Genomic DNA, 27,500 nt, shown 5'->3' with positions numbered 1-27,500 from the left:
AATGATAGATACATGGAAAAGAAGGCGCTCAGATATGAAATGTAATCCTGTCTCTTTTTTTAAGAGCTCAATAGCCTGAAAGGGTGATGTATCCCAAACAAAAAGAAAATAAGGAGAGGCAAAGAACCAGCCATGGGCTAAAACCATCCCACTGATTATTCTGTAAACAATTAAATACATACTCAGAAGTGTTGAGTTTAGAATTAGAGCACCCACCATATGCAGTTAACATAAATAGCAGCGTGAAGTATAGGTTAGTCAGTGAGTATGGAAAACACCAAAGTGATAGCATCTCCACTGTAGATTGAGACTCCGGGAGCCAAAAAGGAAGTACCGACTCAGTACTCATGAAAGGTAAAGGGTACAATTATGTTCTCTAGTTTTACCTTCAAGAAAATGTAAGTAAAGTCATTTTTCCAGGCACATTCAAATACAAGGTCCATGTTGTCTTTCAATCTTTTGGAGATGTGTAGCCTTTGCCAGTTGTTTTCAAACCCAGCAAACCATCAGACTTATCATAGGAGCTTCGTAAAATGCAAATCCCTGGGTCCCAATCTCTTGGATTCTTATTCAATACAATTTGGGTGAAGCAGTGGTACTTACTATGGGATATTTGACAAACAAAACGTGAAAAATCAGAGAGAAAACCTATCATCAATAAAGCCATGGTCCATGATCCATCTTCTTACCCATGTATATCTTTTTATCTATGAATGTAAAATTTTTCAAGTCAATAATATTTTCAATAACTTTGGGGGGGAGGGGAGTCAGTTTACAAAAATTTAAATGACAAAGAAGTACATGCTTATGGCTAAAAATCAACACACTACATAACAATGCAAGTAAGAACACAAAAGAATGCTTTTGCTAGCCCCTCAATAGCTGTCCCCCACAGAGTTAATTGCTGTTAAATATAGACATCTTTATAGTCTTTACAGTTTTACCATGTCGGGGGGTGGGGTTTATGGCAAGACTGTGTCCCAGCCATTTCTACCCACTTCAGTGAGGTTTTCTTCTTCTTGGCTGACTGTGTGGTCATCACTCAGCCAGTCTTTACACTTATTAAAGAGGAATTATCCCATATGCATCTGTAGACTCAGTGTGTCCATGGGGGGGAGGTGAGCTCATGATCTTCCTACATACATCACCATGTTGAGTCTCCCAACCTTTATGTACTCACTCTTAATTTATGTCTGTATGTATTTTACATAACCCAATTGGACTATACATACTGTCCTGTGAGTTGAGTTTTTTTCACTTCATGCTATTCTGATTTATATCTAGATCTATCTAAAACTATTTTCTTATTATTTCTAATGTCTATTACTCTACTTTTGGAACAAGGATCTTTGGGTCTTTGGAGGATAGGAAGTGACATTAAAGCTTGCTTGTATTTGGTACATACTTTGTGTGTCCAATTCTCTATCAAAGTCACTTAATTTTTGTTTAAAGAACCTGCTCATTTTAGAGGTTTTAAATCTAAAAGCAAGAAATAAGTCTATAACCAGAGAAAATTCAGAAAGGTATTACATTTTGCCCAGCACCAGTGCACAGTGTAGCATTCTATAAGTATCTGTGCTTATTATGATTACTAGATATAAATAATATTTATTGAGCACTGTCTTAGTCAGCTAAGGCTGCTATAACAAAATATCATAGACTGGGAGGCTTAATCAACAGAAATTTTTTCCCCACTGTTCTGGAGGCTAGGAGGTCTAAGATCAAGATGTAGAAAGATTCAATCCCTTGTGAGGATCTACTTTCTAGCTTCTTAAAACAACAAAACACAACCACCTACATTAATTGTAATAAATTAGTTTCAATCAGGTATAATGAAAATGCAGATGAGAATGAAGGTTGGGGGAATACACTTCTAAATAAAGGTAGCAGAAATGAATTAACTAATTAATTATTCCAGCAAATATTTTGGAAGACCTGTTGCTGTGGGTTGAAATGTGTGCTCCACCGTCAAGTGTTAAATTCCAAACCCTCTCAGAATATAATAACATTTGGAGATGAGATCTTTAAAGTGATTATGTTAAAATACTTTAGGGTGGGCCCTAATCCAATATGACTGGAATCCTTATAAGAAGAGGAAATCTAGATACAAAGAGACACCAAGACACACTAGCATTAGCAGGACAACCATGTGAAGACACAAGGAGAGGCCTCTGTCCTGCAAGCCGTGGAGTGAGGCCTCAGAAGAAACTAACCCTGCTAACACCATGATCCCAGATGTCCAGCCTCAGGAACTGAAAAAGTAAGCCTCTGTTAGCTAAGCTATCCAGTCTATGGTATTTTGTTATGGTAGCCCCAGAAAACTAATGTCCCAGTATTTTTTGTCAAAGAAATAGAGGGAACCAGAATGTGGGATTCACTGGGAATTTCACACTCACTAATGGCTTCTACCCAGGCCACTAGTAATGAGAGGGGGGGGGGGGGGGGGGAGGGGAAGAGAGAGAGAGAGAGAGAGAGAGAGAGAGATTAATAAAGGAATAAAATGAGAGTCTTAAGATACAGAGAAAACCTTAGGCTTGGGGAAAATAACTATCCCAATTTTCATAACCAAGATAGGCAGATATTCTCATTCTCTCTCTCTCTCTCTCTCCTTCTATTAACATGTCCATCACTATCCTTATTGTGATTGGCCTGCCTTTTCCAGAGTGAATAGGTGTGCTGATTACCTAAGAATACATCTGACTATAGAGACATGAGTCAACTAGATGCACAGCATGAGTTTCTAACCAGAAACCATCTCCTTATGTTTAGATTATTTATTGGCCAAGCAGGACATGTAGCAAGAAATCAGCTATTCTCTGCTACTTGTGGTTTACCCACTCACATTACCTCATCACAGCAATGTCTCCGCTTCTGCCATCAGTCAATGGGCTGGGAGCAGAATCAAACCCTGACCTGGGCTGGACCGTTCTCCTGATCACAGCCATGCTCCCCCAGGAGCGGTGGGAGGACTGCTCCCGCCAGGAGGTCCACCAGACCTCATTTCTGCTCACTAATAACCTTCCCTCTTTCCTCGCTTTTGTTGGCATCTTAATGACCTCAACCCTTCACAGAGAGCTGCCTCTTTTTTTCTTCTCTCGACATGAACACAAAATGGCAGGTAACCCAAAGAAATAAAAATAATTTAGGTGTCAAGTAAAATCTATCTACTAGGTGGTGTACACAAATATGTGTGCCCCATCCCCATGTGCACCAGATGGCACTACCAGGAAAGGGCAGGGATTTCCCCAGGGAAGATCACCTCCAGACTCTGCTACAAAAGCCGATTCCCCACAGTCTGGGATTGATTTACTTTAAACGCTGCTTGAGATGACTCTCCGAGAGGAGGGTGCTTTCCCAGACCGTGGTTATTTGTCGATGTGTCTGTGCATGGGTGCCTATAGAACCAGCCTCGCGAAGACATTCGCTGCTGCAGGCAGTGTAAGCGCAAGCTTCAGATGGCAGAACCAGGGGCTGATTGCTGCCTAAAACCAGGAAGATGACTCAATGCACGTGGAATTTCTCCTCTTTTTTTGGTGAGGAAAAATAGGCAGAGGTTCAGTTGTTCATCTCCTACAGTCCCCATCCCCGCGCACTTTCCATTTCCTTTTTTTAAACTAAATAATTTTAAAAATCGTGTGTGTGTGTGTGCGTGTGCGCGCATGTGTTTGTATGTGTGTGTGTTTGTGTGTTTGAGTGTGTGTGTTTCTGTGAGTGTTTGTGTATGTGTGTGAGTGTGTGTGTGTTTGTATGTGTGTGTGTTTGTGTGTTTGAGTGTGTGTGTGTTTCTGTGAGTGTTTGTGTATGTGTGTGAATGTGTTTGTGTGTGTGTGTGTGTGTGTGTGTGTAAGTGTCTGTATGTGTGAGAGTATACATGCACCTCGGTTAATTTCTCACAAATGGTTACATCCATGGATATATTTTACTAAAGCCAGAGAAGCAATGCAAAGAATAAAAGAATCAGTTTCGTTCAGCAGTGGGTAGTGCTGTGTAGTGGGCCAGGGAGATCATTTGTAGCATTCTTCTAATCCTTCTGCTTCTTCCACTGGCTTAACTTCTACTACATCCTAATCAGGAAAAGATACCCGGTGAAACAAACCTTGAGCATCCTATTGTGTAGTTTGCCAACTTTCATTTTGAAAAATCTTCCCTTTTTAAAGAGTTTATAGGTCCCAATAAATGAATGAATTTCTCCCCTTGACAGAATTTCTTTACATAAAATTCCACAAAGGGGCTCACCCTGCCACAGAAGCAAACCTGTACACACAGGGCCCACCCTAGAGATAGTCTTGTTATCTTGGAGAAATCAATTTAAAAGCAAATAAGCATTAGGCAATAATTTCAATATTAACTTACTCTTCTTGCTTCTTCATCAGAGCAAGCTAAAAGGATGCGACCTCGCTGTCACCCTTCACCTAGGCTTCCTCTAGTTCTCTCCCCATGTGGTGCCCTCCGCACGGGTAAGGCGACCTCCTTTCCCCTACCAGCCTAGTTATTTATTGAATATGCTTGCATTCTGGAGCATTATCAGCTTAATGCATAATTCAAAATCTCTTGCATGTGGCCTGCACTTTTGCCTTATCCCCCGCATTCCGAAAGAAAGATAAGAGGAAGTATCTCCAAAGTGGCAAACATAAGGATTCCTGAACATTAACATTGTCCCCCCATGCCAGCCCTCCCTCGCCCCTCAGAAAACCGTGCTCCTTGCAGTTCCCACACAGCCCACAAAGCTGCTGTACAGGGAGAAAACAATCCCAGAGATGATCCAAAAGTTTACCCTGAGAGGGACCCGAGAACCTTTGGGAAAAAGAGGTCTCTAAAAGTGGGAAAAATCGCAATGATTACCTTTGGAGTCACATTCTAGATGGGGAGCCCGATGTTTTCAGCCAAGCAATAGTTTCAAATCTCTGCAATTCAAAAAAAAACAAAAACAAAAACCAGATTTAGAATGTTTTGTCGTGTGAGGGTTTTTGCCCCCTCTGGGGCAGGGGAAGCTGTGTGTCTGGTAAAGGGCCAGAATGAAAGGGAAGAGAGGGGCAGATAGAAAAGGCTTCTGAACATGTTGGAGGGATGAAGGAAAGAGAAAGTCCCCCCCAAAAAGGGGTGGGAAGGACTAAAAGGAGAGAGATGGCGAAGGATTAGGATACGAATTGATTGGGGGACAGGATAGGGAGAGAAAGACAGATTTGGAGAAGAGAGGGCTTCAAGATCAACTGTATTAGAAGGTTAATTCAGTCAAAATCAATTCAGCAAAAGTGGCTCAAGTGATTTTCCCCCCATACTGAATTGACTGGCTTCTGATTGAATTGATTACATTGACCAGTTATTTTTAATGATGTGTGAAAAGAGAAAATGGGTGGGTAAGCCCACCTGCACATGCACAGATCCAGGTAACCTGTATGCTCTGATTTGAACACACTAACAATCTGACAAGCATAAAAAATACAAACACATACACACACATGTTTGTAGGCACATGCGTGTGTATGTGGCAATGCCGAGTTCTGTCAAAAAAATGCCATCAATGTCGCCAGAACAATCACAAGCATACTACAGACATAAATACACACATATAATATATATCCTGAATTTTGTTCTTTCAAGGCTCCAAATATTAATTGTCTTCTTGGAAAGCAGCTTATCCTTGATGGAGTTACTATTCTGTATAAAGGCACCAGCATCATTTGTAAGCACTGTTTTTTAAATTAGGGTTCACCTCCCCCTAATGCACTTCTGTCAAAGTCAGATCATGATACCAAAATCATAAGGTCACCAATAGCACTTGGACTTATTACTAAATATGGAATTCTAGTAGATGCTTTTTACATGCATTTTGAGTCCACCAAGCAATAATTCCTCCTTTTTTTGGTAAACATAAAGACATGAATTATTAAAAAATTAAAGACATTTAGAATAATGGTCCTCCATACGCAAAGTATTTATTTCAACTTTCATCATTCATAGTTTATTGCATTGATTTTTTTTTCATCAGTTTGCTTAGTATTAGGCTTCCGCCAAACTCATCAATAAGAAATGAATTTTGTAACTTTCAAATCCACTATATTATTTTAGCTTTTATTTGCAGTGAATTTTTCTTCTCTCCATGGTATTACTGCAATAAGTCAGTCATTATTTCTTTATGTTTTCCCTTCTTTCTTTAGTATTTCATTTCCCTTTACAGCACATCTTGTGATCACAAAGAAAACAGAGACACTTATTTCTTTTAACAGTTGAAATTGCTGCCAGTGATTTAGCTGTCATTTAATTTGATTCCTCTCTTCTGTCTGTAGAGAAATATGTTTAATGTACTGGAAATTATGTTAATAAGAAAAAGCATTATCTCATTTAATGAAATAAATATACAAATATTTCAAAATAAAATAAAGAGGCAATCTTCACTGAGAAAAATGTCTCTTATGGTTTGCATAAAATAAACAAATGAGAAAACAAAATCATGACTACATAGAAACACTGACAAAAATTATGCCTGCATTCAAAAGGGGAGGGGAAGCTTGGTAACTGAATTACCCACCATTTAATCAAATAACTTTTTGAAATTTATGGGGCACATATTAAAGATTGCATTGTTAATCTTACATTTCCAATTACTTCAAGAAAAATCATTTTAAATTTATTTAGAATGGACAATGGCATGTTGAAAAGTTTTCTTTGTAATTTTTCTGTTCTATTTCAATTGGTCTTTCAATGATTGCTATGGCTTGAATGAATAATTGTCAGCAAGCTCATTGAAAATATGAACCAACCCATGTAACTACAAGAAAGGTTAGAATTCCTTTGATTATGCTAATCAAAACAGTCAATGAACTCATTCCAAAGCTTCTATATATTAAAATTTATTTAATGTACAAAAAGGTTAAATAAATATTGTTAGTGATTAAGCAAAACTTGAAGCAATTATGTAATAAAAGCATGACCACAGTAACAGAAACACATAATTAGCAATTTAATTACTGGCATGAAGACAAGCTAAAGATGTCAATAAAAAAAAATCTTTAGTGACAAGCCGGTTTTATTCTCTTTATTGCAATTTATGAGAAATATTCACCATCTGATGAGTAAAACCACTTTTATACAAAATAGCTACCCTTCCAGAAACTGAAAAACCCAATTTGAAATATTTCTGACTTCATATCTTACCTAGTGAATCATTATAATTTCTCCCTGTTAGATTAGCACTTCCTCTTCTCTGGAAATACTGTATTTTGAGTCAGAAAGACCATTATGTTTTGTAAAATGCGTTAAAGTAGCAGGTGTTCTTTGTTTCAATTTCATTCTTTTCCAGCTTCAATAATGTTTGACAGAAATGCTTCCCTATATATGATATTCCAAATTTCCTATCTTTTCTCATCTCCTAAATTTCAGCTCAGAAACACACCTAACCCATGGATTATTTTAAAAGGAGATAAATGCCAACTTTAGCAGAAAGTTGGCTGTTTGGACATTCCTCCGGGTCTTTCACAATTACTTTTTCTCCCCATCTCTGCATGTAGAATTATAGGTAGGAGGTAAAAGAGAGAAACAGGTAAGTTCAGTTTATTGTGATATGGTCCACTTGAATTTTTCATCAGAATCCCAAGTTTCAGATTTTTAAACAGTCCTGAACTACTTATCTTAAAGTGTTTGATGAATGCGTACCACCTTCTGTGTCACTGATATTTAACCAGCAGCAGAAAACAGATATCTCAAGATAGAACCATATTGAAAGAAGTTTTCCATCTTGTGATAAAAAGTGAATCATCCTGGCTGGTGTTCAATAGCCACTTGTACAAGCCCAATGCATGGAGTGAAATCATGAAAGCCAGACTTCATGCTAAGAAGTTAAGTCTATAAATAAAACTTGAAGCATGATGAAATACACTTAAAAATAAACTCCAGCCACTAGGGACATAATAAATAACTCCTAAGAACATTGCCTTTTGTAATTAATCTACTGATTCTAATCATTTTGACATACAGTTCCAACCGGGTATCCTAACTAAATAGTCACGTCTTCAGAGAAGGGTGTATAATACAAACTCAGTTTCTAAGGAAATTGAAAATGTTTGTCAAAGCATAGTGTATGTGACTACCACTTGATAAATGTGAAAAAGGCAAGTAATTGGGAGATGACTTTTTGGAACCTTGTGGCTAATATACTAAAATCATTCATTTCTTACATATATTTGGATTAGAGGTTGTTCACTTTCACATAAAGTCCCCTTTCCCACAAGTTTTTGATCACTGTTTGATGCTGTAGACCAGTGATGGCGAACCTATGACACGCGTGTCAGAGGTGACATGAGAACTCATTTTTTTGGTTGATTTTTCTTTGTTAAATGGCATTTAAATATATACAATAAATATTAAAAAAATATACATCTTTGTTTTACTATGGTTGCAAATATGAAAAAATTTCTATATGTGACATGGCACCAGAGTTGAGTTAGGGTTTTTCAAAATGCTGACATGCCGAGCTCAAAAGGTTCGCCATCACTGCCGTAGACCAATTCCAGCATGTCATAATTTCAAGAGTTTCATCAAAAGGTTGATGAGACTTGGAGACTCAACAGGGTTTAGTCACACAAGTAGTCACCTGTTGGGAATGGCTAAAGGCATTTCTCCAAACCTGAATAGTAAACTGATTGTGGCTGCCAGACAGTTAAAGGGCATCTTAATCTACATGTTATTGCCTCCTACTGGCCAAACACCTCAACAGCCATAGGCAATTCCCCAAACTGACAATGCTTCTGTACCTTTTGAAACCTTACCCTTTAAAGTGTATTATCTCCACCTTGCCTTAGGACAAATTGTGTTAATAAAAGCAAGGGTCCTAGACAAGGAAGGAGTCTTCAGTTCCTTTAGCTGAAGCTCCTCTGACCCCGAATGCTTTTCAAAATTATATCTCGTCTCCGGACTCTTTATTAGTCTCTGGATTTCTATGTCATCTGCGTACAGCCTTTTCCAGATTCCTGAACCCTTCTTGATGCTGGGACAAGAACCCTGGCAGTTTATTATATATCATGATTGGTGTCTAAGTTTCTGTTTCAGCCACAAACACAAATTTACTTGGATTTTTCAACTCTAATCATCTAGGCTTGAAATTATCTTTCCTTCTATACTTTCATGGTCCAGACACAAGTTGCCAAAAATAAGCATGTTAATTTATAAACCTACATAAAAAATCTCCCATATTACCACTGTAGAAGATGGTTAAGCAATGGTTAAGCAATGGTACCTGCCTTTAAGAAGCCCAAAGTCTAGTTAAGAAGATGGTGTGACCAAAGGTAATGACTGCCTTATAATTCAAGTGTAGTTATGATAAATACCAAGCAGATGACACAATAAGGAGGTTCATAGAATAAAGTCAGCACAGTGTCCTTGTGGGTAGGCCTCTTCATAAGTGGATACTATGGGGAGAAATTTTTAAAGCTTTCAAATGCAACATCTCATTTGAACTTATGAGCTAAACATAGTGAAAAAACAGAGATTCAAAGAGGTTAAATAATTTACCAAACAAAGTATATTACAATGGGGACACATAGTTCTGTGAACTCTTAAGTTGAAGAAGAAGAAAGCATTTCAGATGAACAAATGACCAAGGAAGTATGTGAAGAAGAGAGGAAGGGAAGACATTCATAAAACGTGCAGGATTGCCCTAACTGGTTTGGCTCAGTGGATAGAGCATCGGCCTGCGGACTGAAGGGTCCCGGGTTCGATTCCGGTCAAGGGCATATACCTTGGTTGTGGGCACATCCCCAGTAGGGGGTGTGCAGGAGGCAGCTGATTGAGGTTTCTCTCTCTTTGATGTTTCTAATTCTCTATCCCTCTTCCTTCCACTCTGTAAAAAAATCAATAAAATATATATTAAAAAGAAAAAAAACATGCAGGATGATGAGATGTGATTTTGCTTTTCTGGGCTTTAATTGTTCAAAGCATGACATTTGTATAACTTATTGGGAAAAGTTTATAATTCGACCACTGTAGCTTACATAAAAGATACAATGAAAAAGGGGCGGGGGGAGAAAGAAATACTCTCTTACAATAGTAACCCACCAGAAACTCTAACTTTTCCCAACCAAACCCCATCTGAACTTTGTAAATCATTAACTTTCATTATGCTCTCATTCAATGGAAAGTATCCCTGCTCTCTGGAAAAGATGAGAACACTTAAATTCACATCTATGTAAAGTGTGAAATGAAAAAGGAAAAATGATATTTTATAATTCTGGGAAACCAAAAAAACTTTAAATAAGTTTTCTTCTTTAACTATAACAATCAGATTTATCTTTCACCCCAACATAAATACCACAGCACCTTCTATCCTTGTATTCTTACAAATGCATTAATATTATTCACTAGAGGCCCAATGCACAAAAATCGTGCAAGAGTAGAGAGAAGAAAAGAGAGAAAAATTGATGTGAGAGAGCCACATCAATTGGTTGCCTCCTTCATGAGCCCTAACTGGGGTGAGGAACTGCAACCCAGGTATGTGTCCTTGACCAGAATCAAACCTGAGACCCTTTGGATCCAAGGTGGATACTCTAACCACTGAGCCATGCTGGTCAGGGCCAGGAATCCCATTTTTGCCAGCACCATGGGTGATTCTGGTGTTGGGGTCTGCAGACCAGACTTTGAAACCCATTGCTCCAATGAACTCATAGTCTTTGGACCATTTTGCCTGTGATTCATAATGTCCTTTCTACTAAACCCCTTTTCCGAGCTAGATGTTGGGGTTATGATAGGCTTGACTATTTCTAAATTACACACAAGGAATCGCTAAATTCCCTGCTCTAGAACAATGATGCCTCTCTTGAAATGTACTCCCATATGGAAGGAGAACATCACCAGTCATCAGAAAAAAAGACATCCCCTGAATGTTATGTTACTGTCCTTGAAATACAGCCTCCAACTTGCCCTAAATAGGATCATACCATTTGGGAGATCATACTTGGGTCTCAGATCAGTATTGATTTTTCAATGATGCATTGAAAAATTAAGTAACCTTTACACAATTAGCTAGGTGTATTTGTTGCTGACTTATTTTCCCTATAAATAATAAAGAAAGACTCAGAAAAATATATTTCACATTCATTTGGGATCAGATCATTCCTCTTCAGTATCACATAGGATACATATTTGTGCATCCACCAGGATGAGCCAAATCTCTTTCTCTTATTTCCACTAGTTTCTTAACATAAACATTCGAGGCCACTAAAACCCAAGTAGCCATGATGAAAACGATAGAGGCAGACCCTTAACACATTTAAATGTAAAGACAAATTAATATTAGATGCTTCTTCAAAACACTATCTCTGGAGCAAGTAAAATTCAGCTGAAACACAAAGGACTTAAATACTTGCAGGCTGCATAAAAAGAGGTGCTGTGGAAAAAGGTGCCTTTTTTTTTAATTGAATAGAATCCAACAAAGCTTTGGCAGACTACAGATTTAAAAGGTTGGGAATGCTTGCAGAAATGGATTCATTCACACGGTTGTGAATCATTTAGCACACACTTCAGAGAGAGTTTAGCATCTTCGTCTCTGCCTCCCTCTTCCTAAGAAAGGCTGTTAATCAAAATGAAGACTCATAGAGGCAGCCTTGGGGGTGGGACAAAGAGATGAGAACAAGCACATCACGAGGAACGATTTTCCTCTACTGAGGACAGTTTGGCGTTTTCTTTTTTCTTCCAGGGTGGAATGTTTAATACAGGAGTGTCACATAAATTAATGTGCAGATTCTCAGACTGGGGTCATTATGACAGTTATAGAAAAACAAAACAAGCCCCACATTTAGGACATGCTATTGAATGAGCCTGAGTCAAAAAGTGCACTCCCCATTTCACTTAAACACAGTTCCCCGAACTGTAAGATTATAAAGGAGCACATTAGAAATTATCTGAATGAAATGATTAAAAGCATCTCTATTTGTAAAAATCTTGTGATTATAAAAGAAATTTAAATGTCTTCTTTTAAAAATTGTTTAGACATCATTTTAATGGGTTTTTAAAAATAATAAATATAGTCATTCAGTGGTGGACTTTAGACCAGGGCGTTAGAGACAAACCATGTAAAAGCTGAAGTTCACACACACACACACACACACACACACCTAATAACTTACTAAGGCCCATACAACTTGCCAGGTTTATTTTGTGTCAATAAATTCACTAATATGTACTTAAAAGATGATAAATTGGCAATTAAGTAAAATATGCAAGTGCTATATTGTTAATGGTTAGAGTTTATAAATGATGTTTTCAAGAAATTAAAATAACAAAAAGATCATAGTTAAAAGAAAGCACACAGAGTAAATCTGTATTTACTTCCATAAAGTAGCCAATAACAAATGTAGAGGTTTAGAAAACCAAAGCAAGATGCGCCCTAGACGTGGCTGGGGTGGTGGTGAAGTGCCCTGACCACACAGCACATCAGACTCCTCATTCACTACGCCATGACCACTCTTCACAATGTTCAGCTCTCGGATATGTGCCCTATCCCCAAAAAGGTCTTCTCCCACAATTACTGCAATATAATTATGTAAGTATTTAGATCATCGTCATTTAGGAAAAAATACTACAAGGAAGGAGAAAGTGAGCAGGGGGAGTTAATTTTTCAAGTGTCTGTGGTAACAAAGAACACACAACCCAAATAACAGCTCATTTAAAGATCACTGACATTTGTTATTAAAATGCAAAATGTAAGTACTGATAACCATTTTAATCTCTCTCTTTGGGGGTATAAACAAAAGTAGTAAAAGACAAATTTACTGCTTTGTCATTTGGCCTAAAGGAGAAAATGTGATTCTTAATTCTTTATCTTAAAACACTTACTTCATGCCTTCAAGATGCTGGTATATTTTTAATTTGACTCTTACAATATAGCCACCATATTCTCATCACCATTTTACAGATGACAGTGAGGGAAGAGAGTGGGTGAGTAGGTTGCCTGACTCGTGTGTCCACACCTGTCTTACCAGTTGCAGTGCTAAGTCAAAGGCAGGGGAGACATCCAGGGCAGCCCTGCTTTCATATGCATAACCCTGGGTCAGAGCTGTTTTAAGCCTCAGTCAAGTGCCCTATTCTCTGTGTAAGCAGACTACAGAAAGAAATTTGATGCCATGGAATCTTTTTCCCTCCACCTGTATAATTAATTTTCATTCATGTAAGAGGGTAATTGCTGAAAAAGTGATTCCTATAGATTCAGGATGTTATTTGATTTTTAACAGTGGTTCTCAACCCTAGCTGCACAATTAAAATTACCTGGGGAGATTTTTTTTAAAAAAAAAAATTCTTAGTCAGGCCCTATCCCCAGAGATGCTGACTCTAAGGTGTGGGCAGGGCTGAGACCCACTGATTTTACAGCCTGGGTACTGCAGCCACAGTGTAACCACAAAGTGAGGAGGAGCTGCTTTCTGGCCCATGGTATACAATGGATTTACACTCATAGGCAAGTGGATCTAAATTTGTAAGCAAAAAATGGGAATAATCGTGTATTACATATCAAAGCTAAAGAATTAAATTAGGAGCTTTTTTTCTTCTCCCTTCCAGATATGGATTGACCTGAAGCTCAAGGCAATTGTTTTGGTATCTTGAAGGAAGGAAAGTGGGAGATAAGTACATAAATGAAAAGATATTATTAGCACCAATTCTTAAAAAAAAAAATCAAAGTTCTCCACTTAGAGGAGGAACAAATGTATTTGATAAACACATGTTAAAAGCTAGCTTAGAATAATTTGTCAGTTGCATTTTCTCAACATCTCATTTCAAATTCACATTTACTTTTATACAGTTTAAGATCCTTGGAGGCAATGAGGTATTGTTATAAGATGGATGGATTAATCTTCCAACATATTAGGATAATGATACTGCCCATATTCAGGCTGCAACCTTTACCTAAAAAATTTCTGTAAGAAAAAAACCTTACCCTGAGAGACGTGTGTCAAAACTTAATCATTCAACTTCTGAAGTAAAAAGTTATTTAAAAAAATGATAGCGGACCACCATTTTCTTTTAATTTTTAAAGGGAAGTATTCCAAAATCGTAATGACATTCAAAAGCATTTTAACTCCACTGATGCTTTTCAGGTTCCCAGTCATAGCACCGTGTTAATAGCAGCATTGTGAATGCCTTAAAGGAAAACCAGTAGGGCAGATATTTCATTAAAGTCTCAGATTCCCTTTTAACTTCCGTAGGAGGATTGGGTGACAGGATAATTATGTTATATAGAGATTTATTACATTTTGATACCAGGCAACATCCCTTGGCCTATATTTGTACCTGTGATATACCTGAGGTTTCCACAGAAAGCAAGACTAGTACAAGAGCGATGAGGAGCTCAAACACAATACTTGACCTAAATACATTATGTAGCACTGGGTATCTGTTAAATAGGTCAGCCTGTATCTGTTAAATAGGGCTCTTAAAAGTTATGCAAAACTTATTTCTGCCACACAGGAGATATGTCACTAGCCAAGCTGAATAAAAATCAGCTTTTTAGGCAGGAGGAAAATGCTTCTCACCACTGGGAGGAAAAAAAAAACTCTTTGCCATACATAAAATGTCTTAAATACTATACCACGCTTGTCATATGTCTTTAGGCCACAGAAAGTAATAAAAGCAATGAGGCTGATGAAATGCCTAACAATTCCAGGATTCATTTAAGTGGATGGGAGTTCTCTGAACACTGGTATAGAAATTCTATTCTTCCAGAAAAAGCAAATGGGATTTCGAAGGTCTCAGCTACCAAACCAACATCGTGCACCCTGTCACAGGATGCAGACCTGGGCGACTGCTTTACCAACGACAAAACAGGAAAAGTTACAACGCATCCGCACTAGGGTGCCTCCACCTGCACCTCCACTCCTACTTGGGACAAAGTTGCCTTGATCTTGCTCAGTGTGGCTTCATCGGCTGCCTTAAGTGTGCAGGGTGTTCCTTTCAAAACTACAAGTACATTGAAAGCTCACAAAACTCTTCCCATGCTCAAATCAATAATATTTAATGGTGCTAAAGTATCTGCCTGGTCACTAGGCACTAAAACATGGCTAGTGGTTCTCAAAGTGTGGTCTCAGGAATCAGCAGCATCATCAACTGGGAAGTTGTTTAAAAATGCAAATCATAACCAACCACATGGAGATCCAATGAATCAGAAACTCTGAGGCTGGGGCACAGTAATCTGTGCTTTAACTGGCCCTACAATGTGAGAACTCCTGAACTAAGCAATTACTTACCTTGAGAGTGGGCATGATAGTTTCAACTTAACAAAACAATTCTTAATTACCCTTAACAATGAGGGATAAGAATCAAAGTAAAATAAAGAACATCCCCAAACCTATTAGCCAACGTCAACCTCTTCCCTCAAACACACATTTTATAAACAATGGGCAACGTTTATAAGCTGTCCAAAATCCTTTCCAACTTGAACTTAGTAATTCTCATGGGATATCTCTGCTTCTAGAAAAATGAATTAAAGCCAGGGGCACAAGAAGAAGAAAAAAATGTGAGGCAAATAAAAGCAAACAGCTCAGACTACTCACTAATCATATGGTTTAACCCCTAGGAATTGAAAATAGAGAGAGAGTTTAATAAGGAAGTTAATTCATAGTAAGGTGACATTTGTGAAATCTTTTAAAAAAAAAAAAATTCTTGAGGAGTGAACCATTCTAGGCAGGCACTAGGGAATTAGAATTCCCCAAGTTCCCATAGATTTGTGAGCTTAATAATATACTCTGAGTTTGGATGTTCGGGCCTGATCAGTAGCTCTGACATTCTAAAATAAAATTAGATGCTTCAGACTTCTCACTGAAGGGCTGAATTTTTACCTCTCACCTCATTACCCTCCACACTCTCTTAGTAGGTTTAGTTTAATGTACGTGGGTTCCATTTCTGAGAGCACAAACTCTTCTGATTTTGCGTGATTGAAAGACATTCATTAAAGAGACAGGAAATGAAGTGTATGCAAATTTGAAGCAAGCTAATAAATTTCTGTTCCCAGTTACACACTAAAAAACAAAACTCAGAGCAAAACAGATCCCAGCTGCTCGACTAAACCGGAATACGCTCTGGGAAACGGCATTCACCTTATCCCATACACCTGTTTGCCAACAGTCAGGCAGAAGCAAAATCGGCACGAGGAAATTCAGTGGCAAAAGGTAAACAAGTTTCTTCATTTTGCATTATCACCCTAGACTCTCAAAGCAGGTTTTTACTACTAGCTTCTTGCTGATATACTGAACTTCACAGGGGTTAGTCACATACTGCAGGTAGCTTTTGAGTCAGATTCAGTTCCTCTGGGACAAGCGATCATTTTCTTCTTTCTGACCTAGTGAATGCAGCAATGCTCCACACATACAGTATTTCTGCCCCGAAGGCATTTATGTCCCACCACCTTACCCCGAGAAGCTCATAATAATGCTAGGCAAAGTGACAAAAATAAGCCTGCCCTTTTTTTTGCATATCCGAAACAAAATACATACAATGCTGCTGCTGCTTTTATTGCTTTGTTATTTCATCATTATTCACCACAGTTTTTTGCCTTCATTTGCAGAGTTTGGGTTTTAATGTAATGGCCATTCAATAAAAATGTTGCTTTTAAGGGTTTGCATATCATCCCATTTTCTCTTCAACCCTTCAGCAACCATATGGCAAGCAATCAGGTCTGCAATCACTAGGTCCATATTATGTAGAGCATGATTTCGGCATTATGCTATTACCCATCTGTTTCTGTAGAAAAAGACATGAACCCGTGTATAAGAGGTCAGTGGTTTCATTGCACACTGTATTCCAGAAATCTATCTCTGTTCACTTGAGATCACTTTTGAGATTTACTCTAGTTTCCAGGCCAGACTTTCTCTCCCTCTCTCCTTTTTTTTTTTTTTAAGAAATACAGACAATCAGCACAATTTGTCTGTCTGCCTATTGCATAAAATTATCCATAACTGTCAGAGTAGACACTTAAACTTTCTTACTTCAGGATATTTATCCAGAAATTCTGCACTTTAAAAAAAAATGTGGGTGGTGGAGAGAGGAGAAATCAATCTCACCGATTTTACATTTTTAACTATCTACACAATAAAGATGACAGAATTTTCAGGTGGAAGCAGACACAGGAAAAAAGAAAATCCAGGCTCCTGCCTCCAATTTGAGACTCCTAGCATCACCTACACTAATTTTGGGGGGCTCAAGGAAAGATTGCTATATATATAGGTATTTTTTTAAATATATTTTATTGATTTTAGAGAGGAAAGGAGAGGGAAAAAGAGATAGAAACATCAATGGTAAGAGAGAATCACTGATTGGCTGCCTCCTGCATGTCCCCTACCGGGGATCAAGCCCGCAACCCAGACATGTGCCCTTGGCCGAAATTGAACCTGGGACTTTCAGTCTGCAGGCTGACGCTCTGTCCATTGAGCAAAACCAGCTAGAGCTATATATACGTATTTTTTTTCCATTTCTGTATGCATGCCTGCCCTGTGGGTTCACATACATACTCTTTCAATAGCAAACTCAATTTGAGTGTTGAATGTTAATTCAGTGAAATGCTTACTTAGATACTTCATAAACATGGCACTTATAATGAACTTCAGATGCAATCAGTTATGACTATGAAAAGCCTCAAAGTTTGGAATTCCATCTATCCTAATAAACCAATGACTCTGTTGGGTAAAACTTGTTACAAAATACCTCCAACGCCCTCTATACTGTTTCCAACTGTTATCATCCCAAAATTGATTTAGGAAGCAGGACAAACACACCAAATGATGAAGCCTGAGGCACGGAACCTTTTGCAATATCTTTTGGGGCCACTGGGAATGGCTCAGAGCAGATGTGCTTCTCTGCTCCATCCACGGGTTCTCAAACTTGGATGCATGTTGGAATCAGCTGGGGAGGGTTAAAAAATCCCGATACCTGCATCCAAACCCCAGAGATTCCAACCTAATTAATCTGGGTGCAGCATGGACAATTGGATTTTGAAAAGCTCCCCAAGTGTTTCTACCGTGCAACTCAGATTGAGAACCTCTGGTCCAAGAAGACATAATTAAATAAAGATCATCTTCATTTCATCATTTAAAAATGCAATGACAGGATAGATTGTAAATACTATAAAAATTAATGTAAACTACAAAATGTTTAAGGCATAAAAAGCAAAAAAAAAAATTACAGGCTGACAACCATCAGTTACAAAATACAGGCTTTATAACAGTAACAATAGTGGTGAGATTTCTATATAGAGTTGGACTACAGTTTTATTTACAACTTTCAGGAAACATGAATGTCATAGACCTTGTATAAACAATGTTAATGCTGGAACTTTAGTAAAATACTGACAAATTTAATTAAATTTTTACAATTAATAAAGGTTATTACAATGTAACAATTTGAAAAATATAAAGCCAAATTACTTAATATTTATTATAGCTTTCAATATTATTATTCCTTAATTACTCTCTATTAGAACTCACCCACTACCGTGCATACCCCAAATGCTCAAACCAGCTTAATCAGAGTTTGGGTAAGAGGATGTGAACAGCCCATTTTTCTTAGTGGGCGCAGAAAAACATCCTTCTCAACATCACTCAGAATAGACACAAAATGTGTTGATTGATTATATGTTGACATATCATTATTCATTACAAAAAAGCCTTTCTAAAAGTGATTTGAACTGAGTTACAATATAGAATATATGTACAATAAGATGAAATGGCTTTAACTATTCCAAAGAAAAGTGAAATATTCCAGTTATGAAGGTTAAAATAGTTTCCATGGTTGTCATAATATCTGGCCCTGTGCTTCCTGACAATCAGAGAAGGAGAGAAACATGGTAATTGATATACGTTTTATTATCATAAAGAAGAGAGCACTACAGTTCTTCAAATTAGACAAAGATTTTCCTGGTACTACATTTGGGAAGGCTGTCTCATGGGATATTATACAGGTGACATTGACTAGCATTATGTCCAGTGTCTTCAGTAACCTTTATATTGCAAAAGAAGATATGGGCCCTAGATCGCTGTTCATGGATCTAGTATACCTTCCTCTCCCATGGTTTCTTTTTCTTATCCATATTTTCTTTTCACCTTTGTTTCCAACCGTCTCGTTATTATTTGTGTCATTGTTGCTATTATTATTCTCTTTAAACTATATATATTAAACTATATATACATTTATATATATATATATATATTCTGTAAGCCATCTTAAATATTTTTGGAACAACAAAGTGTTGAGAAAGTAAATAAATATTGTTTAAAGAGTTAGTGAAGAAGTGTTGATCAATCAGATTTGGAATCCAATACCTAGTTGAGACTCTTGCAACTCAAGTCTTTCCTGGTAATGTGTAGACTCCCATGGTCTAAGTCTCATCCTAGTGACATAATAGACTCCAAGTTATTTCTTGTCACACTTTCATGTGACTGTGAGTCATATGTTAAACACAAGGATTCTGATTGAGCAGCTGTGGAGTTAGGTCTGAGATTCTGCATTCCTAACAACTGCCAAGGTGATGCTAATGCTGCTAGTCTGCAGATAAAACTTTGAATGGCAAGGAAGGAATAGCCAATGACTGAGGTTACACTCTCTAATGAGGGCACAGGTATTCTACATTGATAACTAGAAGTCCAGGAGTCTGAGAAACCAAATGAGCGGGTAGAAAGTGTTCATGTTATTGAGAAAATTGTAAAACCTAACCATATACTCTCTGCATGCAATTGGATCACTTATCTGTGAGTGCTCTAGGTATATGTGAAAATGGTTCTTTGTCTCAAATTTCACATGATTAGTCTGCCTAACTTCTAAATGGTGTTAGTTGCTTGCAAATTTAGTCTTCGGTCAACTGAGATAGTAAACATCTTGGGGGCAAGAACTATGTTCATACATCTTGGTTATCTCCCCCCCCCCCCCCCCACCCTTCTCCCAGCCAGTGTTAGTTAAAGGTGCTTCAGAAATGTGTTAGTTGTAAATGAGTGGTCAATGAACAACCAAACTACAATGATATGGCCCTACCTCTGGAGAGTCACAGCAGTATTCAGATTTGCAAATCATTAAAACCTTAAGCGTGAAAACATTTTAAGAATAGAGATTGAGTAAAACTAGCAATGTATAGTTGACAAATACCACACCATATTTGAACTTCACTATCTATGACTCTTGCTCAAAAAAGCCATCTATTCATTAATTCATTAAACATTTATTGAGCACCTTATTGCTTACAGTCTGTTGAAGTTGATAAGGCTGATAATTATGATCCACAAAGAATAATAAACTAAAGAATAAAATAAACTGTGCTAATATGGGTCCTCTGAGAAGCAGATGCCAAGATGACCTTAGAGGAGAGGCTGGGGGAGCCCCTAGCCAGCAGTACTCAACCTGTGGGTTGCAACCCCTTTGGGGGTCAAATGACCCTTTCACAGGGGTCGCCTAAGACCATCAGAAAACACATATAATTACATATTGTTTTTGTGATTAATCACTATGCTTTAATTATGTTCAATTTGTAACAATCAAATTTGGGGTCACCACAACATGAGGAACTGTAGTAAAGGGACGCGGCATTAGGAAGGTTGAGAACCACTGGACCATGATGCAGTCTGAACATGAGGAAGATTGGGGAGCTTCTACATTGGTCCCAGGAGCAGGCCTGACTTAGCTTGTCACCAAGCTCAGTGATTGGCTGAGCTATGTAGGAGGCATGGCCTTGGAGCAAACTCAGAAGTAGGTTTCAGAGCACAGAAGCTGGGGACCTCAATTCTGTTACCTGGGCCCAGGTGGGAACTGGATAGAACTCACAAAAATGGTACTCCGGTGAGAGGTTAACTGAAAAGCTCGTGTGCATGAAGAAAACAGCATCCAAAGGGAGAAAGACGGTGCTGCTCTCCAGTCAAGGCAGGGGAATGGTTACAAAGAAGTTGAGGCCAGAAGGATGACGTATAACTGTGACATCTAAGTATGTAGAGGTGGGGACTCTGGTGCTTGCGCGGTGGAACTACACCCTTCCTCATGCATTGCCCCTCTCTGTAAAGTCTCCTTGCCTGATAAGGCAGTACCTTGTGGTTACTGGCGCCACTTTGTCCGATTGGATGCAGGGTTTGAGTGGCAACTGACGGAAATTCCAATCGTGTCAGGACAGGCTTAGCGTGTCCCAATTCCACATCCTATGGTTGGAGGTGTGGGGGCACATTCTCCTGGCTGCCATGGGCACTATATAGATGTTGATACTCGTATGAAGCTACTAACGGACTTCTGACACATTTAGATGTGTTGGTAGATGTAAAGACACCTCCACACAAAACATAGTGAAAGTGAGATTATATCAAATGGGTCTATAACAGTAAATATACTCAGTAAAACCATATGTGCCTCAGTGTAAGGGAAATATGTTAATATGCTATGCATTAAAAGATCCCTCTAAGTCAAATTATATTGAGATTCACAAGCCTCTTTTTAGATACTATAGGGATCTGGCAATATAAAAATACACACACATACCTTAAACCAAGTTAAATACTTAACTCCAAATCTTTGTTTTACCTGATTTATTCTTTAAACTATAAGTTCAGTTATAATCCTTGTGTGTATCTCATAGAGGTGGCATTTTATTTTTATTTGCATATGTTTAAAATTGTCCAATGTAATTTTTGTAATAATTTCAAATAGACTCAAAGCTGGAAGAACTTAAGGTGCATTTTACTTTATTCATTATTTTTAGAATAAGTAACATAGTTGCTAATAATAATTTTATATATATATATATATATATATATATATATATATATATATATATCTGCCAGTTTCCTCAATTGTATCAGGGTGAATTTGAGAATATCATATACTTAATAACTTTAAATAAACCTGCAATGCATTAATGACAAAGTCTATATGTTAGTTGATATCTGGTAAAAATTGGTAGTTTTATTTTTCTATTTCTTCTAAAAGTCTTTTTTGTATGAGTTAATAATCTTTTCCTTTTTTTTGGCAAAAATAATGTATAATTCCACACTATCTGATCACAATTTCCCAGTTCAGTATTCAATGCACTAGGGGACATTTTAACTTCGATTCGTTATACCAATCAAGTTTTATAATCCATTTCATTTGGTTGCCTGCATTGCCATTTTGTGGCCAGCCTTAGAGCAGCTTCCCCTGAGTACAGATATGATTGCCCAGTTTGATGTTCAAAGAGCCTGGATGCGCACATTTTCGGTCCTTTGGATTGTCCATTCTCATGCCCAAGGAGGTACATGGCAGGTTAGGAGGGCACTGTCATAGCTAAACTGTTTGATCCCTGCTGCTGTGTCCCAAAGATATAAAAATAAAAGATTCCTGTGGCTCCTTTATTATTCCATTTTGTCTTGTTTTAAATGTGATGGCCTGACCTTTCACACGAGCAGCAGGGAACTTTGAACTTTTCAGAATTCATTTAAAAATATTCAGCTCGGTATTTGTTAATGACATAAAATTAAGTCACCACAGAATTTCCCATGGACTTACGACATATGAAATATTCTACAGGACTAAAAGACTCTTTTTCTTCCCAAACCTGAGAATAAAATTTCAAGAGAAAATTCTCTCAAGTAGGATTTCAAGATATTACAGTCAGAACTGGAGAAAGCTTAGGTCAAAACCCAATTCTTATGGGAAGAGGTCAAACTCCAGAATTAGTATAAATCTGACACCTTTTTCTGTGATTAGGTATATGAGAATGCTCAAGGTAAGGGAGACAGAGGAAAGTTGCATGAACTGTTACACCCTTGCTGTTAGTGAATGTTTTCCACATGTATACATAAGATACACACATACTTACATATATACATTATGCATAGATGTACCTATGTTCATTTCATAACAGTCACACTGGAATGAGTTCTTTTCCAACATCCTACACTCATCGTAATTAAACATTTCAGAAGTCAAATAAACATTTGAGGAGTCAAACAATCTTAGCAACAAGATTATAAAGACTTCCTATTCCAATACACCAAGTGCAAACAGGACTGCTGAGATAATGGGGGCAAGAGGGAAGAAGGTAATACTTCGGGTAATCACCCATAATGACCCCAAAATAAATCATTGTTTCTTGGAAGAGAGTTTCACATTTAATTAACATTACCACATTTTTATAACTCATATTAAAACAAAACAAAATGAAAAAAAACAGAAAAGTTAAGCTGAAGAGATTCTCAACTACTAATCAATATGATTATAATCTAATTTGTTATATCAAATTTTATTGTTCCATACTCATATAAAATAACCACATCAGAATGCTGCACAAAAAAGTAAGATGTCATATTTATTTAAGGGTTCTTCACATTACAACCATGGAATTCAATGAATATGTTCTTAAATTTTTGAAAATAACTAACTCTTGTGGGACTTTTTAAAATTGGCATGGACTGATGAAATAACAACAACAACAACTGTAGAACAATAGCAGCAACAAAACATTTCTCTTAAGAAAAATCTTTCCTGGGACTTTGACTATCTAGACAAGGAGGGATGGCAAATATATGGCATGTCTGTTGTCATTCCACTCTCCTACCACCATGGCATACATTGATAATCAATAAAGAGACTCTTGCAGCTAATCTCAGACTTATTTCAGAAGCCTCAATATATAGCACCAGAAGCAGCCACTGCCAATCAATAGCATTTGGTAGGTGATTTGAAACCTATTTGCCACTGCAGAGTTAAAGCATGTATTCTTTGGAACACTTAATTTTGCACTTGTTTTGATATACCTCTTGATGTTAGTGTGTGTGTGTGTGTGTGTGTGTGTGTGTGTGTGTGTGTGTAAAACAGAAAGTCTCATGTGCCTAAATTCATGATAAATTCTATGAGCCAGACCATGCTTTCACTCCTCTAGCATATCCCTGAGCACTAGCACAGTGCTTGGCTCATATTTGTTAATAAATATTTATAGAGTTCTTATTAAAAGCAAAAAAAAATAAAACATTGGGTCTGTCATTTACATTCTTGCCATATTTGTCCATATTGACTTGTTTGATTACAGCAGTTTATTATGACCCAACTGAAATAAAAATTAAAACTAAGATACCCAGACGTAACTGCAATGTTTGAGTGAGTAAAGAAATACTGGTCTGCAATCTCCCATCTGCAACTCTGAAAACAAAAAGCTCTGTAAGGTTTTTCATAACTCATGTGGCAGCAAAACCAGACCTGAACTAATTTCAAAGAGAGATTTCCAGCCTTTATTTATCCCATGCAGTGTGAATATTCATAGATTGCAATGCAAAAATGTGAATGTGTTTGATTGTAGGGTGCTGCCCCGGACCCAGCTGGAGATACTGCATAATCTGTGGTATATGTACCATATTACCTTTCTAAAATAGAAAATTTCTGAACGCAGAAATATATCTGCCCCAGGGGCTTTGGATAAGGGATTGCAGACCTGCAAAGTGTGGACTTCCTGCAACTCAGACCCTGACCTATTACACAAATGAGCTACATCACTTAGTCTAATTAAGCAATTTTTAAAGAAGAGATATTTGGAAGAGACAATGCTAAGCAAATCAATTTTTATGTCATATCAGATTTTTTTCTTATTATAAAGTGTTGAGGAGATGATGAGTCTGGACTGTTGATCCCTTTACCTTGGGATCAGACTTCCCATCGTTTTTGCTTAAAGGTATCTTCAATCTATGGATAGCCACTGGGAATTTCACACTCCCTCTACTGGATTTTCAGAATGAATCCCTTGTTAAAGGCTGATCAAATCATATTAGGATTTCATTTGACCCATAGTATTTCTAAACATATATAACAATACACTTTATCCCAATAAGTGTCCCTGGTTAATATTCCCTTGATGACCTGGCTAAATTGAAGATATATATATATGAAAGAAATGCATTTTCATGAACTATGTTGAATGTCATAAGTATTAAAACTTAGTTGAGCCCTAGGAAATGCAAAATAAGAAAAAAAGAATTAAAAAATGTGATTTTCAGTTTTTAAGATTAGAAGTTGTATACAAATAACATACAAAGGCATTTAACAGGATCCCTTTAAGCTCGTAGAGGTATTTACTCAGCCTTGCCAACTGCTTTCCTTTTTGCGTGAGTTTGCCACCTCCCAGCAATGTAGTTTATTGTCGTGTGTGATGGGTAACAGACCTGTTTGTGCTGTCACAATGGCCAATAAAACTGAGCTGGAGACTCTTCATTTTAAACCTAAAATAAATAACTAGATTTCATTGAAGCCTCCCTGCGTGAAGTGCCGCAGTCTTCCCATAGTCTTCCCTTTAGCTGCTTTTCATGCCCAGCTTCTTAGGAATCACGGGAGTGCTGGAGTGTTTAGTGACTCTGATCCTCCCCTCAGTAAACTGATCTGGTGATAAAATGGAAAGGGCCTGGTAACATTTGCATTTTTACTCAGTTTAGTCACAGATCACAAAATAAATTAGTAAATTGAGCAACAAGGCTTCCCATTTGCAAAACCCCAATGTTTAAAGTAATCATCTGTGCTTAAATTCACAATTCCCTAAAAATGTAATAATTTCCCTGTCAACTATGGAAAATAATAGCGCCACAGCATCCATTTAGAACCCTCTCCATGCCAAAGGCCTTGGGCTGTGTTTGAATTTGAAACTTAGGAGAAAAAAAAAATACACAAGATATGAATGAGTTATATGGGCATCCTCCCCTCCTTAAAATAGTTTGGAGATTTGGTGGAAATAGGGAAGAAATTGAGAGGAAGAATCTGATCACACAGCAGGTTAAGTAACTAGTGGCCACTGATATAGTGTCACAGATAAGACCTCTCAAGCCATGAGAGCATCAGGTTTAGATGCTTTGGCCAATGTGACAGCCCAAGCAGGTTACTCAAAACAAAACAAAAACTCCTTTACTTAGAGACAGCAAGCTCATGCCAAATGCTACAAAAATTTCAAACTCAAAATATTATTGCTCTCCAGGAGAGGCTAAGAGTGACTTACAAGGACACCAGCCCACATTCCCAGTTCACAGTGCAACTTGGCCAAGGACTCTGGAGCAAAGACTGTATTATATTGAGAAATATGCAAGAGTCTTCCTGTCTACACAGTGCTTCAGGCAAGGTCTCCCTTCACAGTGACCTTCCCCCAGGAAATACCCAGCTTCTCTGTCTTAAGGAAAGATAAAGATGTCAGTACCACTGAGATTTTACCTAGCATCCTGGGAAATTTAGGTTTGCAAATCCTGAAACCAGAGCCCCAGAACTTTAGTTCTTTCTAAAAGAGAGGGCTCTTGAGTGGAATCCAATCCAGAAATCTGTGGTCAGAAAGCCCACGCCAAGCCCTTGGACCACCTAAGCTGAGTTCATTATAACAGATAGTAGCAACAAGTACAAAAGCCTTGGCTTTGCCCCCAGGCTATGCAATATCTTTATCAACATCCCTGCCGAATGAAATGCACAGCTTTGAGTCTTTTTAATAATCATATCAGGTAATCAATGAAAGGCAATGGAAAAAAAGGAAGGCAAACAAAAGGGAGGGGGAAAGGCCAGTCAATACCCAAACTATCTGACTCTGAATGTCCAAGTTATTCTGTTTCAACCAAATCACTGAACACCAGAAGCAAGTCAACAATGAACTTCATCAACTGAAATCCAAATACCAGGCAGAACTATTTTGTTTTTATTGTGCTTAATTTCTACCAGTGGTTGTGAGTTATCCAACACACCACAGGGGAACAAGGTTACATGATCTAATAAATATAATACAAAGGCTGCCATGAGCACTAATGAGTAAATAGCTCCTGGTTTGATCGGTAACTACTTTGCTTTTAATAACCACAGGTTTAAAATATTATATACTGTTGATTTTTTGAAAAAGAACTCTCAGAGTTATAAATAAATAAATAAATAAATCATAGCAGCAATGTAGCCCAGGAATATATTCCTGTCTGGTGAGATTATTTTTTTTCATGTGCCATAAAAATAAAGATGAAAAACTACCATCCCCTGAGTTTGAAACACATTCTTTCAGAAAATGTAATATGACTACACATTATTGCCACTGCAGGTTGCAAAAAAAAGAAAAGAAAACAAAACAAAACAAAAAACCTATCTGGTTCATCATAACATACTCTTTCCTGATGCTAATCTCATTTCTTCACTGTGATACTCTACAATAATAGTGGTCATCTAAGTACTGTTAATCCTTTTAGCAAGCACTAATAATTATGCATTAGTACAAATAACATTAAAGCCTTTTTGCAAATAATTACATATATAATGGATGTGTCTTTTAAAAGTTGTTTACAGCTAATTAACCAATGAATAATTGTTTTCTCTTCCTGAAAGAGGGAACGCTTATCTTGGAGTCACAGTTAAAAATGCTTTTTTCCAGTTTTACAGATGTTGTTAGCAATTAAAACGGTTAAAACACTATTAAAAAGAAATTCTTGTATTAAAGGGCTTACTCATTCCAGTTGCTGCAGTTTCTCAGCTACTGCATCTTTTCAAAATCATTTCCAGTTTGAAAGGGCACCAATGGCCTGGACAGAGCAGAC

General features: G+C 37.5%; 1 long non-coding RNA gene across 4 annotated transcripts in view; it reads right to left on the bottom strand.

Moving 5' to 3' along the window:
- LOC139019428 (uncharacterized) overlaps positions 1-27,500 on the bottom strand; it is a 546,272-nt gene that overhangs the window by 337,733 nt on the left and 181,039 nt on the right. For all 4 annotated transcript variants that reach the window (XR_011473106.1, XR_011473108.1, XR_011473109.1 and 1 more), the window contains exon 2: positions 4,843-4,904. This is a non-coding gene — a long non-coding RNA (uncharacterized lncRNA). The remainder of the gene's footprint in view (positions 1-4,842; positions 4,905-27,500) is intronic.

Source organism: Myotis yumanensis, unplaced genomic scaffold (assembly GCF_028538775.1).
Source record: "Myotis yumanensis isolate MYYU_CA2020_CCGP unplaced genomic scaffold, mMyoYum1.0.hap1 SCAF_11, whole genome shotgun sequence".
Lineage (NCBI taxonomy): Eukaryota > Metazoa > Chordata > Mammalia > Chiroptera > Vespertilionidae > Myotis > Myotis yumanensis.
This window is presented reverse-complemented; position numbering and strand designations above follow the sequence as displayed.